The 12,994-nt window shown below is 41.2% G+C and overlaps 1 long non-coding RNA gene across 1 annotated transcript; it reads right to left on the reverse strand.

Annotated features, from left to right (window-relative positions):
• Positions 1-1,253: 1,253 nt before the first annotated feature.
• LOC133509343 (uncharacterized) lies at positions 1,254-7,849 on the reverse strand. Its single transcript, XR_009797293.1, has 3 exons — positions 7,676-7,849; positions 7,340-7,484; positions 1,254-1,567 (listed from the first exon to the last, which is right to left on the reverse strand). It is a non-coding gene; the product is annotated as an uncharacterized LOC133509343 (long non-coding RNA).
• Positions 7,850-12,994: the final 5,145 nt, after the last annotated feature.

Raw genomic sequence — 12,994 nt, forward strand, 5'->3', positions numbered from 1 at the left:
ACAATGGTAATTGTACAACGGAGAAGGACAAGATGGAGGTTTAGGGCCAAGATTTGAATTTAAAAGCAAATATTTGACACCCATCCATCCATTTTCTTTGCCGCATATCCTCAAAAGGTCGTGGGGCGTGCTGGAGGCTATCACAGCTGTCAACGGGCAGGAGGGAGGGTACACCCTGAATTGGTTGCCAGCCGGGCACATAGAGACAGACAACAGCCGCACTCATAATCACACCTAGTGGCAATTTAGAGTGTCCAATTACCGTTGCATGTTTTTGGGATGTGGGAGGAAACCGGAGTGCCCGGAGGAAACCCACGCACCCACGGGGAGAACATGCAAACTCCACACAGACGGGGCCAGGGATCGAACCCGGGTCCTCAGAACTGTGAGGCCAGCGCTTTTACCAGCTGACCCACCGTGCCTCCAATATTTGGCACCCTTCTCCAAATTTTTGCTTATAATTTTCCATTTACATTACATCATACCCACAAAATAATTAAGTATAATTTTAATCTAAGTTTACAAAAGCCGATAGCCTAAAAAAATAGATTTTTTTCATGAACAACAAACAACATTTTCACGTTTTAGTGAGTTTAACTTTTTTTTTTAAAGGGTAGAGGAGGCGGAAATTTGTAGTTTGGGCTGTCTATGTTTTCACCTATTGGTCGGTCTGGAATGTAGGCCCCACGATAAAAAGACGGGTCACAATGCAGTGGTTATTTGATTTTTATGTTTTCAAAGAGAAAGTTGAAAAACACTGCAGCCTTCAGCAGGCCACTGAATCTCTTTGCAGTTCTGCTGCCGCTATTATTTAGACAAGGATGAAGTCTGACCTGCCAGAGCAGACAAAGTAAAAACTCGTTTTTTTTTTTTTTACACGGCGGGATCAATAACGCAACACTTGGCCTTGGGAGGTTCAATATGGAGCGTTTTAATAATAACAGCTTTAAACTCATGTTCTTTAAGTTCTCCCTGTGGGGTTGATAAAGTATCTAAGAGTTTCTCTATCAGTGGTAAGCATATTAATCCGAGTGCAGAATTCGGCCAATGTGTTGGAATCGATCGATCTATCACATGAGCAAACCAATTTTGCTGTATCAAAAAAAAAACATCACTGAACCACTTGAGACAAATCTGTTTTTATAACACAACCTGACATTGTGCCACTTTTTATGAGACGCAGATAAGAACTATATTAATTTACCATCCGGAGAGAATTAAACAACAAGACAGGTCAAGGGTGGAATAAAGTTTGTAAAAAAAATCATATCTCGTGGGGTGATAAATGTCAATAGAACAGTGATGCAACTTTTCTGTACTTTTCTCACAAGATTACTGCATTACTTTCTACTTAACTCCAAATAAAACTAATGTTTTAACATGAGTGCCAACTACATCACCCTAAATGATGACATCGGAACTAGAAGGTCCCGATGGAGGGCAGTTAGACAGCGTGAGGTGCAGCTGAAGTCCAGGATCATCTCTACAGGCCTTCCTGTGTGGAGTTAACATGTTCTCCCAGTGCCGGTGTGGGTTTTCGGTGGGTACTCCGGTTTCCTCCAACATCCTTAAAAAATAGTAGGTTCACTGACAAATATAAATCGTGCCTATGTGTGAATGGTCGTTTCTCTATATGTGCCCTGTGATGAGCTTGTGACCAGTTCAAGGTGTACTCCACCTCTAAGTCAGCTGGGATACGCTCCAGCACACCCCCAACCCAAGTGAGGATAAGCAGTACAGGGAATGGTCACTGGTCCGTCCTTATTAGCTGGGGAATAGCCCCGAAATCCAATAAAATGCAGGCTGTTTACCCTTTAAATATTTCAGTAATGAAGATAATCTGAAGCCACATTGGATATGATTTGTCATACTTAAAAGTGAAACTGATAAAATTGGTCCTTGCATTTTTATATTTTTCTGTGGTAAAATATTTGGACAATTTCATCACATAAAAACACTTTGTCCAGGTACAAAACGTGTCTGCATACATTCACCTTATAATTTGAAACGAAGATTAAATTTGTGGCGCAGGAAAAAGAAAAGCCTTGGGCAACGCTTTGGGAGCGATCTGAAGGGGAGCCATCTTTTTCACGTCATTTGTTTTGAATGTGGAACTTTAATAAGAAGTCGGGAAGTCATTCTGGAACAAAAAGCATTTCAGGTCAGGTTGTCATTATAAGATTTATTTAGCATTTTCAACGGCCTTACATGTGCCGTAATGCAATTTCAGCACTGAGAAGGCTAAAGTACATTGCTAATTGCCCACGTTTGAAACATGTAATTTGGTAATTGAGCCATCAAAGCGTTTGACGGCTCTCTTCTTTTGCATGTGCAAATGACCTGTCATCATAAACATTATTTCACTCACATTGCGTCGCCTTTTCCCAAAGAAAAAAAAAATAGTGGTGACGGGAAGAAAAAAAATTCAAAAATCTCTCATAACTCAAGCTCCGTAAGCTCTCATTCAGACCAAAATTACTCTATATAAAGAACCCACCCTGAGGTTATCTATCATCGCATTTCATAATTTGTCACTGCACTATCTGGAGTTGTCAGAAACTGGCTAACGGCCTGCTCCTCATACGGTAGGTACATTACTGGAAGTCTTGCATTTTTAGACAGGAGACTATTTTTTATGACCATCTTCCAGGGGTATAATCACTTATAACGTAATTTTGTCATTTGGCAGACACGTGCAGTCGGCGTATTTCAAAAAAGGGCCGTCTGTGCCATTGTGGGAGTAAACAGCCAACTTTAGACGCCACCAATCAAAGTGGCTATTCTCATTCCCTTTAAATGTGGGGCAACAGGCAACTTGATTAAATACAGTATGATATGGTGATAAAAGTGCGTGACTTACATCATAGAAATAAACTAAGATCGCGGTAATCCACTCCAACCGCCACCCTCCCAAAAACACCAAACATTTTTGTTGTATGTTTTAATCTTAAACTGCCAAGAATACTAACTTAATTGCACGTAGTGTTTGTGACGGAGCAGGGAAGATATGAGCCATTGACAATCAAATTGTGATAATTTTTTTTACAAATTGTCACCGCTTCTATAAAATTGGTAGATTCGTATTGACACCCCGTAATGTGGGCAGAGGCCATGCAAATCAACAATTCCAGGTCCAAAAAGTCTGAGCGTACTGCATATATATGAGCATGTAACCAGTTATTATATATCATGACGCCAAACCACCAAAACTGTCACGTCCCATCGGAATGCGAGTAGGACCCAAATGCAGGACTCAGAAGATGCAAGGTAGTTCAAGGAGACACGTTTATTATATGCAGAGGTAGGGGATCGAGCAGGCAGTCCGGTGCAGCAGCGGTAGTTGGGACGTCAGGCGAAAAGAGCAGGTGAGCGGACAGGCAGGAGTCGGTACACAGGAGAACAATCAAAGCAGGCAGAAGTAACGAAGGAGTCAGGCTTACAAGGTTGCTCGGAGAACGGACAAAGGTCGGTACACACAGGTTCAATCAGAGATACCGGAGCACACGAACGGGACATGAAGATCATACGAACTGGCGCCGGCCAGTTGTCATCGCGGTCATATAAATCCACAGCATAATCAGGCTGCATGAGGCGCAGGTGTGCACCTCCCAATCAGCGCACCTGCACGGGCACCCGCACAGCTCGTGCTGGAGCGGCAGGATCATGACAAAAACTAGGTAATCAGAGATTGTCATGGTAACAACGGAGACGCTGTTGTCCCGAGGGCAAGCCAGTGCGACATCAATATAATCATCAAACTTACGTAATACCATTATCTCAAGTGAGGGTGGCAAAATATGCTCATAAACAGAAAAAAAACAGTCTGATGCGCCGTCGTCCATCACACATCCGCTAGAATGTGTTTGGGTTCACATCCAAAAGATGAAAATTAGATTAAAAATAACAATAGATATCGCTAGAACAGGCAGGTGCTGTCAATCAAGATTCTACATTATTTTTGCTCCCACTTCAGGATGAAACATGATGATGAAGTCCAAAATATTTTTCTAAGCCTGCACCTAACTGCAGACAAGACAAGTTAATGGCGAGCACGGAGGGAACACAGTTAGATAACAAGGACACTTTGTTGCCGTTTTAAGCTCGTAATGTTCTTGCAATCCCTCGCTGTCCCAAAACTAATGAGCAGTTATATACTAAATTATTGATACATAGTGCGTTGCGGGGCCTCTCACTGTGAAAGCTTTTTTGTCTGTCCGGAAAAATGAAATTAAAAAGATCAGCGTCTGCTTATACAAGATCTATGTCATTCGGCGGCACAAGTGATTTGATGTCGCGACAGAATTTATTCACCAATAACAAATATTGCAAAATGTGTTTTCTTTCTAAATGTGAGCAAGCTAATAAGTGCTTTCCAAATGAAGGAGATCGTGGAGAAAAAAGGAAAAAAGAAATGAATTAAAAAGAGAGGGAAAAAAAAGAGGCAAACCTGCATCCAAAAAGTTTCATTGACGACAGCAAACACCTGTGACGCTTCCAACCTTCTACCTGAAATAGCCTGCTTCACAGCTGGCTGTTGAAGCACATTATTGCACTAAGCCCTTCATGTTTTCAAACTACAGTGGGGTAAAAAAATGAATTGGGAAAAATAAGTTTCAAGTTTTATGGTTGATTATTGTGCTTGGGAATAGACGGAATAAGTCGAGAAAGAACCAAAAACACAATATAAAAGTTGCCAAACATTTTGAGCGGAGATCCAATACATCTCAAAGCAAAGCATAATTTTGTACTAATTTTACAGAATAGATTAGGCTAGTTGTTCAACGGGTTTGCACAAAATTCAGAAGGGATTTTGGCCTAATTCTATATCCAGACAGTTTAAAACATTCATGGACATGGCTGCCATCTTGGCAATGCCAAACCTCCACACCACCGGTTTTTGTTGGATTGAGGTCTCGAAACCGGGTCAGAGAATATGTTTCTTTTTATGATGTCACTCCTTTAATGCCCTCGCTGTATGTTTTCTGTCACCGTCGTGCTAAGGAAACCATTCCATGATCCATCTCCAGTCTTACTGCTGAAGAGACTTTCCAATTAAGATTTGACATAACATAGTTCCTTTCATTGGCCTCTCAATGCAGAGATATCATTCTGTCCCCGTTGGAGAAAAATCAGATAGAAAATATAACATTTCCACTTCTAGAATTGACTGCAAGGAATGTGTTTTTTGCATCACGTATTTTTTCTCCCTTTTCATAGCTCTGTGGTCATCTCAATCATTTCAATGTTCACTGGGCAACTTAAGGCAGGCCTGTACATGTGCCTTCTTCACAGAGTGACTTCAAAATGCATTCCATTAGAGATCAATATTTTACCCACCGTTTCTTGGTGACAGAGGTCCAAATTGCATTGAAATCATTAAAAAGTTCCAGTCATGGACTGTGACCATGCTCCCTTAATGTTCTCATGACCAGCGTGACTCCATGACGCAAGTTCGATTACATCCTTTGGTTAATACCCTGTTTTTTTTTGGTTTTTGTTTTTTTAATCCTCCAGTAACAAGGGTTTGAGTTGATGCCAAAAAACCAACACGTACTTCATCTGACCAGTCATGCAGACGTTCACTGGTCTACTACTGGTCTCTACACCCTAACCCTAACGCAATCCAGTACAAGTCCTTCTTGAACAGAAGGAACTAGTATGTTCTACAAGATCGCAGTCAATTTCACAGTGTTACAACCTGTTTTCTTTGTGACTGAGTCTTCAAATTGCCTTCAAATTCAATTAACAAGTTCCCACCAAGTGTTAGAGGATTACTTTTCCAATGATCCAAAGGCAAAGGCAGGGATGACAATGACCAATTTGGAAAAACACTGAAAATGTCTGCCTTTTGGGGGCACGAAAATTTCTTATAAAACAAACTGTTAAATGGTGACCTCTGGTTACTTTAAACAATGTAAATACAGGGTAATCATAATATTTTGAAAACTTAAAATATGAGTCCAAACAACCACCATAATTTTGCCAAACTTCAGACATAAAAATGTAGACTGAGTGATATATCGACTAGGCTACTGCACTTTCAAGTTTATACTTCAGAAATAAGTACATAAGTAATTTGTTTATATAAGACAGAGAGAGAGAGACAAAAAGCAAGAGAGAGAGAGATCATGAAATATAAAAGTGAGCGATAAAATGCATGATCTACAGGGCCAGTGCTACAGATAGGCCAAATCGTATTATCAGATGTCAATTATATAATATTTGAGAAAGTTACGTCCAACTTACCCTTGTGTTTCCTGGTTTGGATATGGTTCTGGATAAGTGCACAGCACGTTGCCCGAACGTCCACTTTTTGCATTCGTTCGGTTAGACGTGTTGACACCGTTTTCGTTCCTATCTGCACAGTTACACTTTTTTCAAGCCATGCCCATCCGAAACAGTTTTTTACGCCGTGGTTTTTATCAATTTCCCTGGCACGATCTTCATCTTTTCGCTCCAAGACTTTCGCCATACTGGAAGACGTGCAGACCGCTTCCGTCTATAAGTTATATCTATGCCGTAGTAAACAGAATGCTTCTCTAAGAAATGTTAACTTCAGAGTGAAAATACCAACAAAATACTGCCAAAATGCTGCCAGAAATCATAATGTTGTTGTTATTATGAACACCAGATTTAATGCAAACAGATAAGCTATGGCGTAAACAGACAGCAACGCCGGTTTTCCGCTATCACAGCTGTGACCAACGACAACGATGAGCGTTGCTGATGAATGCTGGCGGCCGGTCTTGATCACAGCCTCGCCCCGCGTCAAGCCGTACCCCAACCACCACTCCCCAAATTTTCTCAACGAATCTACACGTTTCACAACAATGACATTTTCAGCTGAAAAAACTCGGAATTCCGCGAATCTGCGGGAAATTCTCATCCCTGCAATTGGTCACAACTCTCAACAAGCTTTTTCCTGAAGGTTTGGTTCTGTATCCCATTGCAGTCTTGTGTAGTTTTTTGCTGACTCTTATTTCTTGCCTGCAGTGGCATAGCAATTGGAAGGGAGGAATTGGATTCCTAGGTGTGCTCCATATGCATGAGCTGATATCAGGAGCATTGGTCATTAGTTGATTGCACACAGCTGCGTGCTACTTAGGCACCAGCTAATCTGTCGGAGCCAGAATTCCAGCATTTTCTTTTGTGCATTTCCTCTTTAGAGTCGCAAGTGAGCTGGAGAACCACATTATTGTCATACATATACGCTAAGGATTAATTCACTGTGCTGCCTAAAATGCAACAATTTATGACTTCTATATTTTATGTTCTTTATGCATTTTTTTATTGTCTGTTACCATAATCGTAGTCACTGATGGTGTAGTGGTACACACACCTGCTATTGGTAGGGGCAGCGTGGGATCGATTCCCGCTCAGTGATGATGCCGATATCTGCCCTGCGACTGACTGGTGACCAGTTCAGGATGTAGTCCGACTTTTGCCCGAAGCTAGCTGGGATAGGCTCCAGCTGTCCTTCAACCCTTGCGAGGATAAGCAGCTTAGATAATGACATGACATTACCATAATCAGGTTTTTAAAAAAAAAATCATAACAAAGCATTTCTTTGTAAGTGGGGAAGCTTGCAAATTCAGGAAGGAATTCAACAATGCATCAAGCAGTAATATTGGTTAATATTTACTCCATTCCATGGTAAAGATTTTTTGTTCATTACCAGATGACTGTCGAAGCCATTTTGTCGCCGCCGTAGACGTATGGCTCCAAAATGTTGCCGTGACCTTGGAGCTTAAAGGAAGTCCACCAGATGCTTGAATTGTCACGGTCAAGTCTCCTCTGTAACCTCCACAGGGGATGTCGGAACACCGAGTACGCCGCGTTACCGCCGCATGGGCTGAGACGGGAAGAACAGTGGAGCTAATTACGGCAACAAACACTGGCGGAACCACATTTCTTTTCTGTCTGGATGCACACACCGCTCTCTAAAAAGTGTATATCTTCATATGCGGCGTGCCGCGACATAAATGAGAAGGCCTGGGCCCTATTGCCGGCATCGCAGTTGACCATTAAAGTCTGGTAAAAAAATTATGTTAAGCGAGTGACTATGTGGATGCGCTGTGAATTTCAAAAGCTTTTAAAACTTTTACATTATTACGCCCATGCACGCCCTCTGGATGAAATAACAACTAATGTCCTATTGATTTTGTGTCCGGCGTGATGTGTAGCTTCCAGTGAAACCCACCGCATCGGGACAGCGCATTCTTATGCGTTGTGCAAGGCAAAAAGGTCATTATGTCATTGACGGGTCATTTTTTTCTTAAATATAAAACAAACTACGTGGAGCGCTTACTTTGTTCTGCTCGCTGACCACAGTACATTAAATATAAAGGTTATTGATTTAACATCAAGCAAGCGTTACGTTACACAATGTGCTGAGGGTGTAAGTGGTCACATTATACAGAAGCCACAGTGCATTTACATAGACGGCAATAGATTGATGTGAAGGTAACACATAGGGATGCGAATAATAATCCATACATGAATGGTTAAAAATTCAATCCATTGTGTATAATTTATTGCGCATAAAAAAAAAAACTGTTGTCCGACGATAAACATCATCCCGTTAACTATAAAGACGCCTCCGCTCCGCTGCTCTAGGAGGATTTAGTCTGCTCAATACAATGCAGGTATGGAAATAGTTCAGAATATTGCCTTGAAATCTTACTGTCAAGCCGTGTACACGAAGCACTTCGTCTACGCAGAGCACATAAGGGGCAAAATGGCACCTCGGCACACACTTACCCATTAGCCTGGTGCCTGCTGGTTTGGCGGTTAAAGTAGAATGCATTTCAGCAATATGTATTTGTCACTGTAAAAACTTTCCGTTGCTTATAATAACGAGGACGTGACAAGCAGCAGCAATGAGACGGGTATGAGTGCATCAAAATCCAATGGCAGGGCAAGATCTGGGGTAGTTTAGGCTCGTGCGTGAGCTACAGCTCCACAAAGACCGCTTCAACGTGTACTTCTGGTCATACGGGGAGTATATGACAGCCTGCATACGATGTTATATTTTAAGATAGCGTTTTATCTGTTAAACGCTTCTAACACTTTCACCAAACCAGGTGAATGCAAAGTAGTGTCGATTCACACTTCGACAACATCTGTCTTGTGTCCCAGAGCTCCAGACAGCACAAGAGCGCATTAATTATTGATTCCTCTATTTTCTGCTCCATGCTGGGTTTTTTTCTCTCCTCACTGTAGTCAAAATCTGTTGTTGTCGTCACTCTGGGATCATTCGCTTGAAAGATTCAATTCAATCGTGGCGATAGGAGGCCATTCTTCACACCACAAACTTCTGGAGCTTGACGTTGCGCCCTTGCAGCACACACACAATGAATGGGTTAGGTGACGGCTTGCTGCGCTGTGCTAAGTTCAGGTGAAAACCTTAACTGTTGCCTGTTTTTCACTTCAGATAGTTAAAACAAGGGGATATTTGCATTTTTGTTTCCATGTTTACTTATCAAGTTAATGCGACAGTCTATATTTTTTTTTTTATTTCCAGTATTTGTCCTTTATTATCATTACAGACTAAGAATGCTGCTGTCTATTAAGACCAATATTCAGTATGTTCAGAAGACCACATAATCATCTTGGTAAGTTTACTGGAAGTAAATTTATGACTCTCTGATTTATTTGATTAACCCTGGACATTATAGGTTCAGTCGGGAATAAAGACTTATTAAAAAAGTGCATTTTGTGCTTAGTCCAGTTCTTCTATAAACCCAGCCACGCATGTTTTTGGAACACGGGAGGAAAGTGCTGCACCCGTAGAGCAGAACAGAGATGTACCAACAGAGATTCAGACCTGGATCTTCTGAATGTGAGATAGATATGCTCATTATTATTCCACTGAGCTGACACTTGTCAGTAAGCTACCAAATTTCATTCCTTGCGATAAGGAACCTATTACCAAGCACTGTGATACTCAGCTGGGAGTGACAGAACATAATGGAATAAACAGGATGAATCCTAAAACTAAGCCAATTGTTTGCATCGTTGTAGGCCCAAATGTGCGACACCTCATGCAAAAACCACAAAAAAAAACAAGGTGAGGGAATGAACCGCGCCTTTATCCAAACACCATTATTATTGCAGATGCCATGTAGCATCCATCTGTGAGTGATGAGCAACGCCACGGGCAAAGAGGTGCAGTCCAATGTCAGCTGCCAGACTATGCATACGTTTTCCCTCTTCGGACACTTAGACGTAAAGCCTCGAGCGAGGATCAGGCCAGGACGATGCCCCCCCGTGGCCCCGGCCCGAGTTATTGAGCTACTCTCCCTCTTGTAATATATCTGCTTAGGCAATATTTATTCTTTTTATAAATAAAAAAAAGGAGGATGGGCCAGTCTCCGTCATTGCAAAAGAGGGTATTTCAGCAGTTACAGTCGGTCTTTAAAAGACTGGGCTACTCGATGGATGTGCACAAACTATTTGATTAGCTGTACGGCAAATTGCCGGTAACTCTGTATTTGTGTGAGTTACAAAGCAGGATTCATGCAAAGATAACTTAAGACAGATTAGTGAGCCTCCCTTCAGAGAATTTAGGATAGCCGGGGCCTCTGGCCTATTAGTGGTGGGAGGATGATCAATACGGTGTTCCCTTCCTACCTCACGCTTCACTTTTTGAGGCTTCAATGCGTTACATTTTGGAAAATTTGGAAAAATACATCCATATTGGCATATTGCAGGAAGATGCATTGATACGTGGTTGATCCCCACTGTGACCAATGAGAGCATCTGTGTATTTATCCCCGTGAGCTGATTGGCTGCACATCATCAAAGCCTCACACAGCAACTTCCTTATCTCAGCAACTTCATCTCAAAGGTAAAAAAAACTCAGCTATGTAAACCGCCAGCGCCTCCGGCAGAAGATTCTCCGAATGAGAATGTTAATTACATAATGCAATAAAAATGTTATTGTTTGACGAGACACTTGTACTGTTGTAATTTTTGTCTCAAGTATACAAATAATAAATACTGTAGTATTGACATATTTTAAACATTCTGGTATCCACATACACACACACGCACACACAAACAACTCCCCATCTCAAAGCTTAAAAAAAAAAAAAAAAAAAAAAAACTCAGCTCCAGCGGCTCCAGCAGGAGTCTCTGATAAATGGTAACTATGCAGCAATATAATACAGTGTTTTTTAATTTATATTTATACTCATGAATTCATAATACTGCATATATTATATTTATAAGATTTTATAGTGACAGATTTAACGAATTACCTCTTTTTGTCTATAATATGCAAAGCACAAATACTGTTTACATATTTTAAACGTTCTGGTACCCACATAAACATACAGCCCCCAACTCTGCTGTTTTTCACTTTTCACAGGTGGTTCTGGTCCCAATTAACTGGGAAAAAATAGGGATTACTGTTTATCCATACCGCCATTGTCATGGATTTTGATTGATATCAGTATACAGTGAACCCCAGTTTAACGTGGGAAATATCTCCCAGACCCACCAACAGGAGGCAAACCTTTTTTTTTTTCTTTAAACTGGTTATTTTTTGCTATCAGTTAAGTTTATCATAAAAAAAAAACATGTGTATTTTGGCATTAAAACGGTAAGCCGGACAATGTAATTTCATCAAATGAAATTCTGTTATCTTAATGCTGACATGTGTGAAACCATGGACGGACTAATAGAATTACTGTAACAATTATGCACGACTGCACAAGAAGAAGAAAAAGAATGAGAAAACTATTGACAGGAAGAAACAAAAGCAGTATTTTCTCATTATAAGCAGAAAAGACTGCAGAGGATTCACCTCAGATAATATGAACTCAATGAATGTAAACAAATGAGAAATTATCTGTTCAATTTCTCTATCACTTTTCCTCTTTTCTCTAGCTGAGTTGGAGGCTAGCCCATCTGATTTTCAGTGAGAAGGCGAGACTGCTCACAAATGTACTGACAATAACTCACATTCACATTTTGTTTAGATTTTTCAAGCTGCAAGTCGTCCGGTGCTCACCCACCAATGGAGGCAAGTCTCACGCCCAGACCCTCACAAAGTAAGATTATAGTGAAGCTGCAAAGCCAGGATTTTTTTCTTGTTGTTCATGTCAATTTTGCATGATTTTATTTTATTTTATTGGGGTGGGGGTCCTTGTTTAGGAATACTGCTTGGTATTGATGCATGATCTGATTGACAAATATCTGAGGATATGCACGAATGTATACTGATCCTAAATCAGATTGTTCGGCCTCAGGGGATCACAGCCTGGCCTTTTGCACGCTAAAAGATTCTTGACTTTGAAAATTTGTTGACTTGACTTCCATTTGCATTCGACTTCCCAGTTTGGCACTGCAGTTGAGCAAACATGGCTAATAAGGTTGCAGTGAAGGGAATGCATCCTGTAGTGTCCGACATGATCGCGTTGAGCCGACAATTTCCATAATGTAGCGAGACTGCGCATTTCTGGGCAGGAGCGCCTTTTCTTTCTAAGGTCTGATTTCTATATAAAACATGTTGCCACCGGCTGCCTTTCAGCTTTGGCTACTCTAATGATATCGACCGGTAAGAAGGCGTAAACATGACCACTATTGAGCTTGATCTTTCGAAAGTGATCGGGCCGTTGTGTCAAGTGTCAAAAATATTGTCAGATCTGACAAAACCAACAACCGCCGCCTCGTTTATGTCACAATTTGGCCTTTTTGCCTTGTGAGCTGACGATAACGTTCATCCGCCTGTCGTCCTCTGATGCAACAACAAACCCCGGGGGCTTGTTTAATGTCTCCAAACTCCACCCCACCCACCCAGTCTCTCTGCACTTTTGCTTCACATCTCATCTGACACTTTCCACTGCACATCTCACTATCAAAACCGTAACAAAAGGGACAGAAAGCGATGCCAGTTAGACTACAAAAGTGGGTCATCTGACATTGAGAGGTTGATGAAATGGTGAGACTAGACAACAATCTCATCCTGAGATCACTTTTGGCAGACTAC

Source organism: Syngnathoides biaculeatus, chromosome 12 (assembly GCF_019802595.1).
Source record: "Syngnathoides biaculeatus isolate LvHL_M chromosome 12, ASM1980259v1, whole genome shotgun sequence".
Classification (NCBI taxonomy): Eukaryota; Metazoa; Chordata; class Actinopteri; order Syngnathiformes; family Syngnathidae; genus Syngnathoides; species Syngnathoides biaculeatus.